This window comes from Alligator mississippiensis, chromosome 1 (genome assembly GCF_030867095.1).
Source record: "Alligator mississippiensis isolate rAllMis1 chromosome 1, rAllMis1, whole genome shotgun sequence".
In the NCBI taxonomy this organism is placed as follows: domain Eukaryota; kingdom Metazoa; phylum Chordata; order Crocodylia; family Alligatoridae; genus Alligator; species Alligator mississippiensis.
The window spans coordinates 36,938,988-36,959,672 of record NC_081824.1 but is presented as its reverse complement, the minus strand read 5'-3'; the positions used below and the strand labels follow the sequence as shown (position 1 = coordinate 36,959,672).

Sequence of the window (20,685 nt, the reverse complement as noted above, 5' to 3'; positions counted from 1 at the left end):
TGACAAAGCATCAGGAAAAACTAAAGAAGAATAGAAAGAAATAAACTTCACTGGCCAGGCAAGGGGTAGAAGGCCTCCCACCTCAGCAGCACAACAATACAGGTTGTAACCCAACACCTTTATTGAACAGAAGGGGTAGAATGAGGAAGTCAGAATACACTTTGACCAAACAAAAACAACTTGAGAGATTTACAGAGATTGGATATGGTGACCCTTTTAAGATGTGACTGGACTGCACATAATTCCTAACTCTTGGCAGGTTTCCACTTACAGAAATCAACAGGCAGCTGCCTGGGATGCTTGCTTGCAGTTTTCAAAATGCCTGCCAGCAGGAAAAAAGCACTCCGCCACCCAGGAATTGTATCTGGCCAGGTCATCTGACTAACCAGCCTGAACCAAGAAGAAAGCAAGGAGAGAGAAGGGTCACCTGTGCTGACCCAAGTGAGGAACAGAGAGAAGGGGAGGGGATTTCTTCACACTATCATGCCAACAGGACTGTGCCTCTCATAAGATTACAGGTTTTATATATACTGTAATATCTATTACAGATGCTTGCACTTTCCACTGCAAGAAGATTTGCTTCTTGTTAGCTCACTCACCCCAAGTCAACCCAACTGGGACTTAAACTCAGATCTCCCACGTGGTAGGCAGAAATGCTGCCATACATACACTACTGGTAGCATTGTTCCAAGCTGCTAGGGGTCTTGACCTTCCCAGAGCCCTGGCCTCACATCAAGCTGCCTGGCCTCTGATTGAAGGAGCTGGAAGCCAAGCTGGGAACATTTCAGGTCACTGCTCAGATCCTTGCTGGAGCAGGGGAGCCTTTCCTGCTGGCTACACACCATGCTGCTAAGGGTCCAACTGCTGCCTGCAGGTCCCACTCCTTCAGGCTCTTCTAGGGTAACTGTTTCCACCCTGCTGGCTCAGCTCCTTCCTCATTGTCCCTCACTGGTCTCTTCCTAGAGTCAGCCATGCTGCCCCTTTTATCCCCCTCCAGGTGACCCACGGTGCCAATCAGGGGACATGGAGGGTGAATCTCTGGGACCTGATTGGTGAGGAAAGGGAATCCCAAGTCCTCCAATCATCTTTTACCCCTTCAAAACCCCTGGGCCAAATCATTACCAGATTGGTGAGGAAAGGTAATCCTAAATCCTCCAATCATCTTTTGCCCTTTCAAAACCCCTGGGCTAGGTCACTACCAGCCAGCCCATCACACTATGCTCTTTGCCCAATCTGCTGTTTTGCTTTCTGCTTCCTGTCTTATGTGCTGCTATGCTGCTTGTCCTGCATGCCACAGAGAGACTGCTTATGCCACTTGTGGCACTCATGGCCACCCCTACATCGGTAATCAATCAAGTCTGCTCCACATTCTAATTAGAATACTCTAATGTGGCTTCACCATCATGTGTATAAGCCTCCATGCATTTAGAAATGGCCATGGAGGAGCTTTATCTAAAGCTCATAGAATGAGGTACAGATAAAGCATCCCACAACCATTATTAAACATGCTGGGGCTTAATACATGTGGCAGTGAGGCATTTTAATTAGTACGCCTCTCTGGAAGTCACTTTAATTAAAACACCCCTCCCCCAACACTAAGCATGTGCATAGCCAGCCTAAGTGCTTGAACACATTAAACTACTTTTCCTCATTCTCCATTACTATACAGAATTTTGTTATCCTGTTTGCACTTTGGGGTTTTAGATAGTGGGAATTAGGAATGTGGAACTGGAACAAATCTCCTGGGTCATCAAATCCTGTCCCCTGCTATCAAAGGTAGCCACATCATATAATGGTTTGAATAAACTGATCCAACCACACTTAAAACCAGTTAGGTTTCTTTCTTCTCTTTTTTACTCCTATTCTATGTCTTTTCCAAAACAAACACTCCTTTTATGGTTAGAAATCTTCTTGGGCTAATATTGTCCTATAGTTAAAACAATGCCTTCTCTAAATACATTGGGAGAGAAAGGAGAGAAAAGCAATCATACCCTTTTACCAGACTTTATTTTATTAGGCTAACTAAGCCAATGCTTTTCAGTTTCTTCCTGTAAAATGCGTTTTCTATTCCCTTGATCCTCCTAAAAGTACTTCTCTGCACCTCCTCCCATTTTAATTTATCTTTCTTGAATACTGTACAGAGTACTATTGATAAGATTTTAACAGTGCCTCATACATTATCATTAATACTTCCATATCTCCACTAGAAACACTTTGCCTGATACATTCTAGGATGGCATTTGCCCCTCTCAGCTGCATCTTACTGGTGACTCATAGTCATCTAGTCATCAACCAATAACCAAAATGCCTGTTGTCCTTCATTGCCTCCAACCAATGACCTCATAGCTTACAGCAGAGATTCTTATTATTCTATAAATGCATGAGTTTGCTCTATTAAATTTCATTCCTTTTTCTCCAGGTCTCAGGGTTATTTAATTCTTTTAGTACAATATTCCAGTACTTTGTAATGCTTCCTGATTTTGTCTTCAGCAAATTTCATCAGCACACTCAGCTTTTTATGCCAATGCCATTAACAAAAATATTGAACCAAAGTGGATGACCTATCCTTGAAGAATTCCACTAGTAACCTTCCTCTGCCTCAATATTTCCCCTTTCAACACCACCTGTTTTCATGTCCCTTTTAACCATTTTCTTAGCAACTTTACACCTTCTTCTACTATTCCACATCTTCCCCAGCTCAACTAATAAATTCCCTGTGGCATTGTATCATGCTTAACTGAAGTCCAGATAGATAAGATCTACTGTATTCCCTTTGTATAGAAATCAGCAGCCATACCATAATTATCAGCTTGGTCCATCCCAATGTAACTTTTTTAAACATGTTGCATTTCATTCTATTTTCCATTTACCTTAATTTCTTTAATCATTGTTTGATTCCAGTTTTTTTCTAAAGTTTTTACATAGTGTGGAGTTCAAACTAATGGGCCTGCAGTTTCCTGGCTTGCTCCCCAACCTCCCACTCTAATATTATAAAAGCCTAAGTCTGTCTGTCTGTCTGTCCATAATGCTTTATTTGCATTCCTATTGGCTGACAAACAGCCAATCAGAGCACAAAGAAGCATTCTGACAAAAGGCAGCCTGCCGCCAGGATGGTGGGGACACAGGGGACAGAGTGGGGAGGCGACAGCAAAAGAGCTCCCTGGAGGCAGCAGCAATAGAGCGGACGGAAAGGGGCACAAGGCCAGCAGGGCTGGCCTCACCCCACCCACTCTGCCACCCTGGGGGGGGGGGGAAATGGACCTGGACCCAATGCGGGGGGGGGAAATGGGGGGAAAGCAGGCCTGAGCGGAGTTAAAGCTGGCTCACCACAGTTGTGAGGACAGTGGGCCCAGCCCAGCCCAACATGGCAGCTGCGAGGGGAGGGGAGGAGCGAGCCTCTTCCCCCCATCGGGCCCACGCTCACTCCTCCCCAACCCCTCCTCCCCCGTGTCAGCCCCGAGCCCACTCCTCCCATCCTCCTGCCACCGCTGGGTTAGCCTGGGCCCGCTGAGCCCCTCCCTGCCCCCTGCTATGGTGGCCCGTCTTCTTCCCACTCTTGGGCCCAGTCCTCCCATGCATCAGGCCTGGGCCCACTCCTCCCTCCCCCCACTGCTGCAGCAGGGAGGCGGGGAGCAGACCAGGACCATAAGCACCAGGAGGGAAAGAGGAGCAGGCCCAGACTTCGGGGAGGCAGGGCTTTGTCCCCACTTGCTGCCCCCCTCGCCCATCATTCTTGATGATCTATTGGCTAATTCATCAATATAGGCATTTGTTATTGTTTAATCTGACAGTTCTACTCCCAGTTTATTAGATCTGTGTAAAATAGTTATTACAGGACCAGCAATTTCATGCTTCTGTTCTTTTGGAATTCCAGAGTTCACTTCTTCCAGCTTGAACACATTGAACATTTGGAGTTTTGCTTACATCTTGAATGCAGTGATACCCTTCTGATGCCCTCATTCCCATTGGTCATCATGCTTTGATCTCAGACTTAACATCATCCTTAATGAAAAATGTTAGGTAAGTTATTTGTTAAGATTTGAGCCATACCTAGATCAACTTTAATTTCTACCCCATTATTACTTCACAGCAGTCAACTCCTTTCCTTGTTCATGTTACACACACACACACTTTCTTATATATCATATATGGTAAAGGTAGGTCTGATATGTATAACCATTATATATAAGAGTATATAATAGCTGTGTCTGTCTGTGTACCTGGATGCATATGAGTGAATAAGCTGCTATCATTTTTTTTCATTTCCAGTTTAATATCTAACTCTGTTTAAGTTGGCTAATTCATACTTTGTCGCCACACTTTACTTCCAAGATGGCTTTCTTTGCTGAGCATTCCTTGCCCTTGTGGACATTTCACTTACTCCCTGTAGCTTTTTTGAGGTGGAAGACTTAGCAGTTGCACAGTTACACATTTTTAATAAACATGACATCAAATTTTGACTACTACCATTGTGAATCTCTTACATGAGAGAATTTAATTTACATAGTATATGAAGCTTGCATCTGCTGCATCATTTGTACCTTACCTCTTCAAAGGTTGGAGTTTATATTTTTATACTAAAAATACCTCACATGTGGAACCCTTGGAAGGATGATTCCTAAATGGTAGACCACCTGGGTAAAATAAGATTCCTATCTTATTTTGCCATTATAGATCTTTTTGACCTAATATTAAGACCAATTTTTAATGAATAATGATGGAACTGTTGAACTTTTAAATAGTGATAATTGTCCTGTTACTTGCATATCAAAGCTTAGACAATAATAAAATTACCTAGCAATTATATCTAGTCTTAATATTTTTCTAAATTGTGCTTTGCCTGTGACAGAAAAAAGAATTTTGGAGTAAAAATGTCCAACAGAGGGCAAAAAAATCAATACATTTTTACAAGAAAGTTTACCTTAGTCCTTTTATAACCTTCCCCACCAACATACTAGTCGATTATTTACAAGAATATATTTAATGCTGAACTCTGATAAAAATGAAGTAATTGTTTTTAAATTAAAATTTACTATCTGCAAACTATAATGCATTAACAATTTGATACAGAATGAATCATACCTCTATGGTATTCTAAGACATAATGTGGAAATGGTTAGTCTCAAAGATTTGACCTAAAAATGTTTGTAAATGCATTGTTTGACTCCTTGATAATTGACAGAAGAGTTATTTGTACATTTTGAGTAGTTATTTTTGTCTCCTTGATGTGAATCAAACAGGCTTTCCTTTAAAGCTTCCAGTATATTAATTTTAAAAGATAAAAGTTTGTGAAATATCTCAGAAATACTTTTTCATCCAGATTTGTTTTTAAAGCCAAATGATTATAGTTTTTAAGCATATTTTCTCTCTAAGTTGGGTCAGGATAAGAAGTGAGGTTGCCTGGGAAAAATATTCTCTGAAGGATTTTTAATTCATTTCTGTCAAGTTTGCAATTGAAACATAGACATTTATTTATACTTTTACTTAAAAATATAAAACATGATAAAAATTGTTAGTTACCACAAAATCTCTCTGGGCAGGAAGTTAGACCTGCTTAGATAAGCTTTAGATAAGACAAATGCATGGGGGGGGGGGTGTTATTTTAGACCTTTTAGACCATGGTATGTTCCTGTTTATAAAAACTTGTTTTGAAGAAGCTGTTCTTAGTTGCTGCATCATCTATGGACCCCTGTTCCTAAAGAGAAGTCACCTGCAGGTGGCAAGCTCATTTGGACTTTTTGAAAAAATGCAATGGGAAAACAGGCATACTATAATATGAGGAACTGGTCTGTCCATGGGAGAAATCCACCCTAAAAAATGAATGTGCACTTGAAAGTGAGCATATTTGTGTGAAAAGGAGTTGGAGGTGTAGATGACACTGTAACAATAACAAGGATGAGAATAATTATCCAACAGTGATGCAAAGATATTGCGATTATAGTGTGTGTACAAGAAGGTGACAAGACTGTTGATTAGATCCCATTTTGCCTTGAAGGGCATGTCTGCTTTGCTCTATTGTGAGTTTGAGAGTGCTGCTGAGAAGTTCTGTGGATTAACTATTTGTTTTATTGGGTGGAATCCAACATATGTCAACATATTTACTTTTCATTCTTTTCAAAGTGATTTGAGAAAAGTTATGCAAGGTCTTGAGCACAATTGGTTTCATTTTTGTGATTCCCCTTTGAAATCTGGGAAATGTTGCCTTAAAGCAGTTAATTCAGTAATTGACAAGTAATGGGTTTCTTGCACCTTCAATGAAACATCGAGAATCAGAGACAGAAAACTGAACTGTGCTGACCTGTGGTCTGCTCCTACATGGGAACTCCTAATACTTTTACCATTTTATCAGACAGATTAATGTTTTGGTATTGCTCAATACACAGAATATCAAATAGCTATGTAAAGAAATATGAACGTTGTGTAGGATCCTACACAAATTCATGGCTGGGTGAATTTACTGTGACTGCCATTGTTTCTTCATGGAGGTCCTTGATGTTGATTGTAAGATATCCAGTCATTTTTCATGTTCCCACCTTTAGCTGTAACTGTTGTGGTATTTCAAATAAAGACTACAAAGCACTGACCCCCAGAAATGGAATGCCATTTGTGATGACAGACTGTCATCATATTGTTGTAAAGTCACAATTTAAAAGAGTTAAAATAGATATGCAACTTTCAGTCTCCAGTATTTGTCAGAAATGTGCCTGCAGTTACATTGGAACAGTTCAGTCTATAAAGACAAATATCAGTGCACTTGGGATGACACCTTTCTCCTAAATACAGATCTCAAATTTGGCAAAGGATGGGGAGAATGTACAAATGACTTTGTTAAGCTATTAATGAGATATCTACAATTAAGGATTTAGGTAACAGTTCAGGAAAGTACTTATTTGTGTTTTTATGTCCCTGTTTTAATGTCTGGCTGGAATTATCTAGTTGGGGATGGTCCTGCTTTGAACAGAGGTTGGACTAGATGACCTTCAGAGGTCCCTTCCAATGTGATGATTCTATGATTCCGTGAAGTAAAGGGCGTGGTGCTTAATTTTAAGCACGTGCTTAAGATCAATTGAATTAAATGGAAATTATACCAGATTTACTATAGATTTCTGTTGATGTAGCTCTGTTGGTTGGAAGGGTAAAGAAGCGGGATCCCTGATCATAGAATCATAGAAAATTAAGGTTGGAAGGGACCTCAGGAGGTCATCTAGCCCAACCCCCAGCTCAAAGCAGGACCATCCCCAACTAGATCATTTCAGCCAGAAGAGACAACAGAGCTAAACTCCTAGTCTAAATGCAGTTATGCTAACAGTTTCATAGTTTCATAGTTGGTAGGGTCGGAAGGGACCCGAGGAGATCACCAAGTCTGACCCCCTGCTATGGCAGGAAGGAGTACTGGGGTAAAAGGACCCCAGCAAGGTGTTCATCTAGCTTCCTCTTAAAGACCCCAGGGTAGGAGCCAGCACAACTTCGCTTGGAAGTTGGTTCCAGATCCTAGCCACCCTGACCATGAAGTAGCACCTCCTGATGTCTAGTCTGAATCTACCCGCTGCCAGCTTGTGGCCATTATTTCTAGTCACTCCTGGTAGTGCATGGGGGAAGAGGGACTCCCCCAATGCCTGCTGGTCCCCTCTGACTAGCTTGTAAACAGCCACTAGATCCCCCCCCAACCTTCTCTTGTGGAGGCTGAACAGGTTCAGGTCCCTTAGCCTCTCCTCGTAGGGCCTGCCCTGCTGCCCCCTGATCATACGAGTAGCACTCCTCTGCACAGTCTCCATGTTGTCCACATCCCTCCTGAAGTGCAGCACCCAGAACTGGACGCAGTACTCCAACTGTGGCCTGACCAGTGTTGCACAGAGGGGGAGGATCAACTCCTTGGACCTGCTTGAGATGCATCTGTGGATGCATGAGAAGGTATGGTTGGCCTTCCTGACCATGTCCCCACACTGTCAGCCCATGTTCATTTTGGCATCAATAATGACTCCAAGATCCTTTTCTGCCTCTGCACTGACGAAAAGGGAGTTCCCCAGCCTGTAGGTATGCTGCTGGTTCTTTCTCTCCAGGTGCAGTACCTTGTACTTGTCAGTGTTGAAACCTATCCTGTTCTCATCCGCCCACCCCTGTAACCTGTCTATGTCTAATTGCAGCCTATTCCTCCCTTCTAGCGTGCCCACATCCCCTCACAACTTAGTGTCATCTGCGAATTTGAAGAGTGCTTTTTACCCCGTCATCCAAGTCGCTGCTGAAGATGTTGAACAGTGCAGGACCAAGGACTGAGCCCTGTGGAACCCCACTGCCCACATCCCTCCAGGTCGAATAAGACCTGTCCACCACCACTCCCTGGGTGCAGCCCTTCAGCCAGTTAGTGACCCATCTGACTGTGTAGGTGTCAACGCCACAGTCCCCTAGTTTTTTAATGAGAATGAGGTGAGAGACAGTGTCAAAGGCCTTCCTAAAGTCCAGAAAGACTACGTCCACTGCTACCCCTGCGTCTAAGGATTTTGTAGCCTGGTAATAGAAGGCCACCAGGGTGGTCTGACAGGACCTGCCTCTAATGAACCCGTGTTGATTGCCCCTAAGCATAATCTCCCCTGCTGCCCCGTCGTGGACATGCACCAGGATAATTCTCTTAAAAAGCTTACCCAGGATCGAGGTAAGACTAACTGGCCTATAGTTTGCTGGGCCCTCTTTCCTCCCTTTTTTGAAAATGGGAACCACATTGGCCCTTTTCCAGTCCTCTGGCACCACACCAGAGCACCACGAGTGCTCGTAAAGCCGTGCCAGGGGTCCCACAATGACCTCTGCTAATTTCCTCAGCACTCTGGGGTGGAGATCATCAGGACCAGCTGATTTAAATACATCCAGTCCCTCCAGAAGTTCCCAGACAAGATCCTCACTGACCCTAGGCCTGGGTGCACCTCCCCTGGGGCCTATGGGGGTCCTGGTGGGGGGGGTTGACCCGATCCCTGCTCAGGAAAATGGAGGCAAAGAAATTGTTGAATAGGTTAGCTTTGTCACCTGGTGTGATGACCAGATTTCCTAGCATATCTTGCAATGGCCCCACGTTACCCGGTACCTTCTTTTTACCCACTATATATTTAAAAAAGGACTTCTTGTTGTCTTTGATCTGGGTAGCTAGTCCCAGTTCCATCTCCACCTTGGCCTTCCTGACCGCCCCCCTATGGCCCCAAGCAACCGAGGTATAGTCCTCCTCAGTGGTGGCCCCTCCCCTCCATTGGGTGTACGCCTCCTTCTTAGTTAGGAGACATTCCCATATGCTTTTGTTGAGCCATGGGGCCTTTTGCACCCTCCTGCCCCCTTTGATCCATGTTGGGATTACCCCCCTTTGGGCTTGGAGGGTTGTCTCCTTAAAGAATAACCACTCTTCTTGGACACCCAACTCCTCTCCCCTCCGGGACCTCAGTGCCTCCCTGACTATTCTCCTTACCTGGTTGAAGTCTGCCCTCCTGAAGTCCAGGGCTGCTGGTAGGGTTGGAAGGGACCCGAGGAGATCATCTAGTCACTGATGAAGATGTTGAATAGTGCGGGCCCAAGTACTGAGCCCTGGGGAACCCCACTGCCTACATCCCTCCAGGCTAAATAAGACCCGTCCACCACCACCCTCTGGGTGCGGCCCTCCAGCCAGTTAGTAACCCATCTGACCGTGTAGGCATCAACACCACTGTCTCCTAGTTTCTTGCTGAGAATGGGGTGAGAGACTGTGTCGAAGGTCTTCCTGAAGTCCCGAAAGACTATATCCACTGTGCCACTTGCATCCAAGGATTTGGTGACCTGGTCATAGAAGGCCACCAGGTTGGTTTGACAAGACCTGCCCCTAATGAACCCATGCTGGTTGCCCCTGAGCATAACCTCCCCTGCTGGCCCTTCCTGGACATGTGCCAGGATAATTCTTTCAAAAAGCTTCCCCAAGACCTAGCTAAGACTCAGGGGCCTATAGTTTCCTGGGTCCTCCTTTCTCCCTTTTTGGAAGATGGGGACCACATTGGCCCTTTCCAGTCCTCTGGCACGTCACCCGAGCACCATGAGTGCTCGTAGAGCTGTGCCAGAGGTCCTGCAATGACCCCTGCTAGTTCCTTCAGCACTCTGGGGTGGAGATCATCAGGACCTGTGGATTTAAATACATCTAGTCTCTCCAGAAGTTCCCTGACAAGGTCCTCATTAACCCTAGGCCTGGATGTGCCACCCACAGGGCCCTCGGGCGGGGGGCCAGTGGGGGAGATATCCAGGTCCCTCCTCAGAAATACAGAGGCAAAAAAATTGTTGAATATGTCAGCTTTACCGTCAGGTGAGATGACCAGTTTCCTAGCATGTCCTGCAGAGGCCCCACGTTATTTGATACCTTCTTTTGCCCCCCTATGTGTTTGAAAAAGGACTTCTTGTTGTCCTTGATCTGGGTTGCTAGTCCCAGTTCCATTTCTGCCTTGGCCTTCCTGACCACCCCCCTACATTCCCGAGCTACCGAGGTATAGCCCTCTCTTTTGATGGTCCCTCCTTTCCAACGGGTGTACGCCTCCTTTTTTGTTTGGGGACATTCCCGGATGCTTTTGGTGAGCCATGGGGGCCTTTGTGCCCTCTTGCCCCCTTTGATTCATGTAGAGATTACTTCCCTTTGAGCTTGGAGGATCGTCTCCTTAAGGAGTGACCACTCCTCCTGGACACTCAACTCCCTCCAGCTCTGGGACCTCAGTGCTTCCCCCACTAGTCTTCTTACCCCATTAAAGTCCACCCTTCTGAAGTCAAGGGCTGTTGCCTTGCTGGAGGCTTTCGCCACCTTGCGCTGGATGGTGAATTCCAGCAGACGATGATCACTATCGCCTAGGTGGTCAAGCACCTGCAGACCCCGTACCAGGTCATCGCCCATGGCCAGGACCAAATCCAACAAGGTGTCTCCCCTGGTGGGGCTGTGCACCTCCTGCATTAGATGGAGGTCCTGTATGTCAGTTAAGAACCTGCATGAGCAGTCAGACCTAGCTGTCTGCTCCTCCCAGCAGATGTCTGGCAAGTTTAGGTCACCCATGACAACCACATCCTTGGACCTAACTACCTCCGTGAGCTGACTTAAGAATTCCTGATCTTAATCTTCTCCTTGGTTGGTTGGTCTGTAGTAGACCCCCACCATTAAGCCCCTTTCTCCCCAACCCCCTTGTACTCTAACCCAAAGCACTTCCATTTGCTCCTCCTCTGACCCAGTGATACACATTGTGTATGTGTGTTGCTCCTTGACATAGAGCGCCACACCCCCACCCTTCCTACCTGTCCTATCTTTCCTGTAGAGCCTATAGCCCTTGATATTCGCTGCCCAGTCATGCATTGGGTCCCACCACATTTCAGTGAGCCCCACTATGTCTGGGTTGGTGCTGGCTAGCAGGAGGACTAGTTCCTCCTGCTTGTTCCCCATGCTGCGGGCATTAGTATAGAGGCATTTGAGGCCTCCTGAGGATGAATGGACCGCCCTCCTAATCCCAGCGGTACCCAGGCCCATGTCACTTACCTGATTACCTGTTTCTCTTGTCATCAGTTTAGGCTGGGCTGCTCCTAAAAAGTAGAGGGATGCCCCCTCTACTTCCTTGTATTCTAACCTGGCTGACTGCTCTTCCCAGCAGATGTCTGGAAAGTTCAGGTCACCCATGATGACCACATCCTTTGACCTAACTACCTCGGTGAGCCAACTTAAGAATTCCCAGTCTAGCTCTTCCCCTTGGTTGGGTGGTCTGTAGTAGACCCCCACCATGAAGTCCCTTTCCCCTCTACTTCCTTGTATTCTAACCCAGAGCACTTTGGTGTGCCCCTCCTCTGACCTTGTGCTACTTGTTGAGGATGTGTATTCCTCCTTGACGTAGAGCGCCACACCCCCACCTTTCCTCCCTGTCCTATCCCTCCTGTACAGCCTATAGCCCTTGATATTCACTGCCCAGTTGTGTGTTAGGTCCCACCATGTTTCTGTGAGCCCCACTATGTCTGGGTTGGTGTCAGCTAGTAGGAGGGTAAGTTCCTCCTGCTTGTTCCCCATACTACAAGCGTTTGTGTAGAGGCATTTGAGGCCTCCTGAAAATGTGTGCACTGGCCCCCTAATCTCAGTACTCCCTGGGCCCCTTTTGCTTACCTAGGTATTTGTTCTACTTGTTGTCGGTCTAGGCTGGGCTGTTCTTGTGGGTGATGCTTGGTTTAAAGGTCCAAGGCTTCCTCCACCCTCATCTTCCCCTTCCCCTAATATGGGTGAGCTATTGTTTGGCACTGTTTGTTTTCATTGTGGGGGGGATGATTTTACCATATTGGCATGAAGTGTACATTTTCCAGTACCCCTGTCTAGTTTTACAAGAAACACTTAACATAACATTCCTAGCACAGACCTACTCTTAGGCAAATTTGCAAGTATTTTGCTAAATGGGCACTCTTTTCTGAACTAGACATGTAAAGAGAAAAGCAGGGAAAAATAATTCATGCTGATAAAAATTTGCCAAGAGTAAAAGGGAAGAATAACATAAATGGGCCATTCAGTTATGGTGAAGCAGAGAGAGTTTCCCTGACAGAAAAGGTGGCAATAATTGGGAGGGCAAAGCTTGAAGAGAAAGGATCAGTTGGGTGCCAATGTGTACAGATACTGTTTTTAGCTGCCTATATATGAAGTTAGTCTCTTTCTCTCACATACAGTCACCTGAGTTTGACAATTTGCCTTGGTAATATCCATGAAGCTGACTCAGTGGTTCATGGAGTGAAAATCTGCCTTCCCATCTAACTGCCACATTGAAATTCCCATTTTGCAACAAACATCCCCACCTAAATATATCCCTCAGAATATAATGATCCTCTTTCTTGGAGTTCTTAAATCAAACCTGGGTATTCTTCTGAGGCATAAGCATACAACTCAAACTACATGCTTAAGTTAACTGGCAACATTTTGTGAACTGTGCAATGGAGGAGGTCAGACTAGATGATCAGAACAGTTTCTGGTTTTGAAATTTATGAGTGGCCATTAGTCAGTACACAGAATGGTACAAGCTTTTTAATCATTCTTATTTCAAAGTAGTCATAATGAGTTGAATAAAACTATATCGCACATCTGTACCTGAAAGCGTCACTGTATTTGAAAATGTCTTCAAAGAAAGCATTAAAGAAATTATTCCTTTTTTTTATTTCACTTAGGTAAATGGAATAGACTGAAATTTGTTGACACCGAGTGCTTTTATAGAATGCCATTAACATAATTTCTTTCATCTCCAGTAAATTGTGTGTTTATTGGGCTGCTTTGGGCAAGATAAAAATAGAATTTGGTTAGGAAAACATGCTATAACTTGGTTATTTTCTAGAGTGGACTAAATCTTTGAAACGTTAAGATGCTGCATGAGTTGTGGTGTGAGAAACCTCAGCTTTTCAAACATTTTGACTTTAGAATGTTTGATTTTGCATCCTTAACTCATTTACATTTGCATTTACATTTTTAAAGAGCAAAGCAGGAGCTGGAGAGATCTGGTGGAAAGGATTTTCAGGTTTCAAAGATAGCACAATAGAAGAAATGGAAGTGGAAGTGGGAAGATGGATTTGAAAGGTCACAAGACAGCCTTTGGCATTTAAACTAATTCAGTCATAGTAGTAGTAAGGTAAAGAATTCATATTTCAGCCAGTCTGAAATGCTTTCTAGTAGAAAGCACCAGACGATTCACACAGATGTGTAGTGCACTGCCACATCCCACCTCAGTCTCACACATTTGGACAGAAATGCCACAAACAGAGCTAGCTGAAAATCAGAATTTTGGTCTGCAAGAAAACAAGATTTCAAAAAAGGACCAAAAAGTGCCTAAATACTCTAAAATAGTTTGTCTTGACAAGATCAGAATGCTTTGTTTCTACTTTATCATTTTACTTTTATAATAGTATTTACAACAAAAGTCAAAATAAAATTCAAACCATTTTTTTTAAAATGAATCAAATAATTTCCTGTAGTAACTGATGAAACGTATATGTTAGTCACAAAAAAATTCTGTTTTATTAATCCAGTACTTTTCAATACAAAAATGTCATGTATGAAAATTTCCAATGGGTGCATCTACATGTGCCATTAATACACAGCAATTATTTTATTGCTCCTGGGAAGTTCCCAGGCACCCTGTTTATAGGTGTGCCCAGACTGTAGTATATTGAACCACATCGGAGCAGCTCTGGCTGGCAGGAGCTCTGGGGGCTCAACCTGCCAGCCCGGAGCTCACTGACCAGGCTCAGTGTGCTGTGGATGGGTTGGCTGTGGCATGAGGGTGCTTCAGTTTGGGGCTAACTGGCAGATAGCACCTGTACTGAAGCACTCTCATGTCCCAGCCAGCCAGGTCAGCATCTACATGTGCACTACTATGCACAAAAAAACTCCATAGCAGGGTAGTACTTGTATTCACCTGTTGTAGAATTTATTAGTTTCCTGTGTCCTAGTAGAGGCATATATGTAGAAGCTAAGACATTTATTGTGTAGCTAATTAGTCAGCACCACAGTAAAAGTCTCATGTAAATGCGCCCGATCAGTTCTAACTACAGACTTTAACTTACCTTCAAAGAAAAACTATGATCTGAGGAAGAATGCCAGAACCCTGCCCTAAACTATAGACCTGGCATTCAAAGGAACAGGCATAATGGGCATTTGTACATGTGCTCTGGGAGGTGGGAGGGGCATTTTAATTAGAGTGGCTCTAAGAGCCACTCTAACTAGAGAGTCTGGAGCATCATGTGTATCAGCATCCCCGTGCTGAAAAATGGTGGCAGGGGTATTTTAACAAAAGCTCATTGAACGAGCTTTAGTTAAAGCACCCCTGCTGCCATTTCTTAGTGGAGGGATGCTGATACATGTGATGCTGGATCCTGCTGGAGCACAGTAATTATCACACTCCAGCAGACTCAATTAATTGAGTCTGTTCCAACACATTGTAATTACAGCATATCAGAGCAGCCTCAACATGCGTATATAGACGCCCATAGGCAACAGTATATTTAACCTTTTTTCCATTTGTTGTAAATAGTCATTCCTTAAAATATTATACTAATAACTAGAACAACATTATTCTAGGCCAAAGTCATCCAAATTCAATACGGGCAGGGGCCACACACCACACTGGCCATGGACCCTGACCACACACCATGGAGGCTGTATGCCACAGAGGCTGCATGTTTTGTGTGCTCCTGGGCCCTCCCCACCACTATGTGCAGCCCCACTGCTGCATAAGCAGCACCAGCTGCACCCCCAGTCACCACTGCAGGGACCTCTCCCCCACTATGGGCAAGCCCCCTTTCCCAGTTGGAGCAGCCCGATCCTTCCCACTCCCCACTGTGATCCTTCCCTCCTCTCCACAACTGTCACTGGGTTAGCAAGTCCCACTCCACTGCCACCACATGAGCAGTACAAGCCCCCCTCACCAAACAAGCAGAGAGCTTACTTCTAGCCATGTTGCCCTTCCCCAGACAACCTGACTGCTGCTGCAGAAGCAGGAGCAGGGGAGACAGGGGCATGGGGAGGGAATGGCAGCTAGGCAGGAGCCTGCAAGCCGTACATTAACCCCTTGTGGGCTAGGTATACCCCAAAGACCTCCCGTTGGACAGCTTTGTTCTGGCCAGTCTAAGCAAGGGAATCAAAGTTCTCTCTGGTGAAATGATAAACTAAACAAAAACCACTCGCATGTGGTGATCTTCCCCTTTTATGGAGTAACAGGACTTGAGACCAGTTCCATCCTTGCTTTATAGAATGGGCTAGTTCTGGGTAACTGAGGGCCTCCAGGGCATGGCAGAAGCAGCTATTGGGAAAAGAAAGTCCTAGGAGATCCATTAGTGTTTGGGGAAAGCTTATTCTAATGGTACCTGTACATGTGTCTCTTCCTAAGTAACACTGCAGTCTACCTATGCACTATAAGATGTTGTCAGGAAAAACTTTGAGTGATAAAAGTACCTCTTGGTATTGTTACTTATGAAAAGAATATCAGAAAGTGAATTAGGTAAATTTTGCTATATGATCTGCTTCTTCGCTTTTCTCCTTCTCTTCCCTGTTCTGTGTCTTTGCATGTATATTTTCATTAACCATAGACAATTGTTTCATCAAACACTGCTAGAATATCGTTGTCCATGTTGATGTAATATTGTAGGTTAACTCCAGGAGGAATGTAAGTTTTCTCACAAAACTCTGTCCACATTTCTAATATATCAGAATCTTCTCTTTCTTGCTCTGGCTAGGGTTTGTCATCTCATTGCTGAAGTGCCACTGATGGTATGCCTGTTTTTCACCAGGAACTGATGATGACAGGATAGTTCGTGTTTCTCCATGCAACCAATGCCATTTAAATAGCATGACAAATATTGATGCTTTCAGATTCATCCATTTTCAAGCCTACTAAATCTTTTTGATTATTCTCGCTCCATTATTTGGCTTGGTAGAATGAATGATTCTTTTATTTAGTGTCTATAACACAGAGGTACAGTTGAGTGAAAACAACTCCACTTCCATGTTTTTAAACATCTTAGGGACCAAGCTGTAGGAAGTAAAGCAATTTTTATTTGTCCCTTCTTCATCCTAGCATTAAACAGGGAGTTTATTCTTTAATCAGCAGTGTGGTGATCCAAGCCTTTGTACTGGACTGATAATCACAAAACAAATAGTCACTATTTACATTTTTAAAGCACCTAGGGATTTTACATTTGCCTGTACTAATGGTTTCAGCTTATCTGTGCCCCTTATCCTGCATTATAACAGCAGAGTCAATCTGTTTTGACTGCTTGTCCCCAAATAGCATCACTGTTTGCAGCTGGAGGTCTATTGAGTATTGGCAGGTAGAAAATACCTATCTCGTCTGCTTTATAAATATGATGGCTTAACTAATTTTTCAAGATTCTTTGCAGCTCACTAAGCCACCATGAAGTGGAGGCCTCCACAGGTGCATTGGCTTCCCCACTGTATACCACTGTGCAATACCATAACATCCACAAAAAAATATAACCAGACAGTACTACCTTTAAAACTGGCTACACTGTTTGTTTTCAAGTGCCATTGCCTGAATGCAGAGTAGCAGTCCACTTGTTATACTATTGTTATACTCATATTTCACTGCATCATGTATTCCTGTTATTACTCCAAAAACACTCCTGGCTTGCATCTCCCATAAATTTATCAAGCTTTGTCCTCCAGGTACAGATCCTTTTCCTCCTTTTCTTGAAAATTTCCAGGGATTTACTTCACTAAGTAACCTGTTCCAATGCTTATACTCCCTCATAATGAGGAAGTTCTTCCTAGTCTCCAATCTAAATGTCCTCTGCTGCAATTTGAGGCTATTATTCCTAGTCCTGTCCCTTTCAGCACAGAGAGAAGCCTATCTCCATCCACTTTATAATTACCCTTCTGATATTTGGAGTCTACTATCAAATCCCACTCTCATTCTTCTCTTCTCCAGATTAGTAATCCAGGTCTTTCAGCCTTTCCTCACAAATCATGTTTTCAGGCCTCTAATATTTTTTGTCGCGCTCCCTTGGACTCTGATCAATCTGTCCACACTCTTATTGAAGTGTGGGGCACAAAATCATACAAAGTACTTCAAGTAAGGTCTCACCAGTGCCAAATAGAGTGGAAGAGTCACTTCCCTTCATTTGCATATGACAGGGCAGGCAATTATTTTGGACAGAGGGCCGCTTAGCGAGTTTTAGCAAGCTGTCAATGGCCACGTGGGTAACCCCACCTTTGGCAGGTGCCCTGCCCCCTGGTCACCATCTTGGGACCAGAAGTCCCACCCCTGACCTCTGACCCTTGCCACTGGAAGTCCCTCCCCTTGCCCTTGAAAGTACTCCTTCGGAGAAAAGGGTTTGCTATTTTAGAACCAGAAAAAAACAAATTATGTACTAAAAATCAAATACCCATAATATTATATTATAATTCAATTAAAAATATATATTTTTTGTCCTGATATGTGTGTGTTTGTGCTTTATATGTAGAAGTGATTGCATAATAGCTCAAAATACAGTCTTATTCTTGTATAGTGTGTGGGGTGTGCAGGGGTGTTGGGAGGTGTGGGTGGATGTGGGGTTTGTGGGGAGCTGTGGGGATGTGTGTGTGTGTGTGTGGTATTTGTGGGGTGTGCAATTGTGTCTGGAGGAGGGTGTGGCTGTGGGGTTTGTAAGAAGGGTTGCAAGGGGAGAGCCAGCCAGGCCCTTGCTGCCCTAAGCCTCATGGCCATGTTTGCTCTCCGGCAGCTCCTGCTGCCGCCAGGAGGCCAGGGATTACCAGGGAAGGGCCTGTCAGGCTCAGGCAGCAGTGCAGGAGGCTCCCTGAGCCTCTCGGGGTGGCACGAGCCAATGGGGGCAGCACAACTGGTGGGGACATGGCCCAGGATGCAGGAAGCCCAGGGAGGTGGAACAGAATTTGCATCATGCACCAGAAGCTTGGAGCAGCAAAGGCCTGGCTGCCTCCCCCCCCACCCATGGGTGCCCTGGGGGTTGCCACCACCCCAAGGGGAAGGCCTGACTCCCCCCACAGGGGCCTGGCAGCCTGGCGACAGATTGCCCCCCAGCCCCAGGACAGGTAGAGATGCTGTTCCAGGAGCCAGATTAGGGCCATGGCTGCTTTTCTGCTTCAGAAGCTCCTGCAGCTTCCAGGAGTCTGGGAGCCCTGGGGAAGCTCTTGGCTGGCCCAGGGGGCAATGTGGGGGGCTACCTGAGGCCTCCCCACACCTCAGTCCATATCCCTGTCAGCTTGTGCTGCCCCCAGCAGCCCCAGGCACCCCACATGCTGCCCCCAGGGCTGGTCAGGGGGTTGGAAGCCAGTGACAGCCAGGCAGTGCCCTGGGGCCTGTGCCAGTCGGGCTCAGAGCAGGGTGGCAGAAGCCTGTGGTGCAGTTGGCTGGGTTTTATGGAGTCAGGCTGGGCTGCCCCAGCAGGGAGAGAGTGGAGCCACCCTGCTCTGGGCCCCAGCAGTGCACCCCATCACTTCCAGCTTCCTGCCCCAGCCCCATGGTCAGGCGGGGACCAGTGCACGCAGCCCCGCCTCCCTGTTACCTGAGTTTCCCATTCTGGCACAGGCAGGAACAGCCCCATGGTCCCTCTGGCTGGTGGGGGGAGCAGGATGGGCCCTGCTCTTCCAGGGGCCTGCTATGGCTTCCCCTGGTTCCTACTGCCCCTGGCTCTTGTCACTTTTGACAGGAGCCAAGGCAAATAAATATTAATTTTAAAAAAATTTCTAGGGGCCCCACGGGTCAGACAGTTGTGGGCCAGATGTGGCCCATGACCTGTATTTTCCCCATCCCTGTATTAATACAACCCAATGTGTATTTTTATGGCCTTTTTGTGTCAAGAAAATACTGTTGGCTCTCATTCCATTTATGGTACAGTGCAACTCCCAGGTCTTTTTCTGCAGTACTGCCTAGCCAGACAGTCCCAAATCTGTATTTTTTTAATGCAATGATTCAGTCTCAAGTGTACAACTTTGTATTTGTCCTCACTGAATTTCATCTGACTAAGTGTGGCCCACTTTTATCCAATACATTCTGGATTGTAACCCTACTTACCAGGATATAGCTCCCAATTTAATCCCATCCACAAATTTCCTAAGCATGCACTTGATCATATCATCCAAATATTTAATTAAGATGTTAAAAAATACTGGACCCAGGACAGCCCCCTTGAAGAACCCCACTCCTCTCTGCTAGACATTGAGCCATTGATGACTATTCGTTAAGCCTGATGATCCAACAAGTTACATTTTCATCTTCAGCATTTTAGAATCATAGAAAATTAGGGTTGGAAGGGACCTCAGGAGATTATCTAGTGAGTCCAACCCCCTGCTCAAAGCAGGACCACCCCCAACTAGATCATCCCAGCCAAAGCTTAGTCTAGCCAAGTCTTAAAAACCTCCAAGGATGTAGATTCTACAACCTCTTTGGGTAACCTGTTCCAGTGCTTTACTACCCTCCTAGTGAGAAAATTCTTCCTAGTATCTCATCTAAACTTCACTTGCTGCAACTTGAGACTTGTTCCTTGTTCTGTCATTTGCCACCACTGAAAACAGTCTAGGCTCCATCCTCCTTGGAACTCCCCTTCAGGTAGTTGAAGGCTGCTATCAACCACTCCCCTCCCCCTCCCTAGCCTTCTTTTCTGCATACTAAATATGAGGAGAGGCTATGGAACTGAATTTAAGTCATGCATCCCAGCCCCTTCACCATTTTTGTTGCCCTCCGCTGGACTCTCTCCAATTTGCCCATATCCTTTCTTTAGTGGGGGGCCCAAATCTTAACACAGTACTCCAGATGTGGCCTCACCAGTGCTGAATAGAGGGGAAGAATCACTTCCTTTGACCTGCTGGCAACACACCTACCAATGAAGCCCAGTATGCCATTAGCCCTCTTTGCAATGAGGGCACACCACTGGCTCATATTAAGCTTATTGTCAACTGTAACCCCCATGTCCTTTTCTGCCCAGCCAGTCAGCCCCCCGCCTATACTGGTGCATGGAATTGTTTGGTCCCAAGTGCAGGACTTTGCACTTGTCCCTGTTGAACCTCATAAGAGTTCTTTTGGCCCAATCCTCTAATTTGTTTAGGTCACTCTGAATCCTAGCCCTACCCCCCAATGTATCTACTACTCCCCCCCCCCAATCATGGTGTCATTTGCAGACTTGCTGAGGGTGCACTTTATGCCATCTACCAGGTCGCTGATGAAGACA

General features: G+C 45.3%; 1 long non-coding RNA gene across 2 annotated transcripts in view; it reads left to right on the top strand.

The window, feature by feature from the left end:
* The window catches only part of LOC132251185 (uncharacterized), a 102,483-nt gene that overhangs the window by 30,738 nt on the left and 51,060 nt on the right, over positions 1-20,685 (top strand). For both annotated transcript variants that reach the window (XR_009463068.1, XR_009463067.1), the window contains exon 3: positions 3,875-4,020. This is a non-coding gene — a long non-coding RNA (uncharacterized LOC132251185). The remainder of the gene's footprint in view (positions 1-3,874; positions 4,021-20,685) is intronic.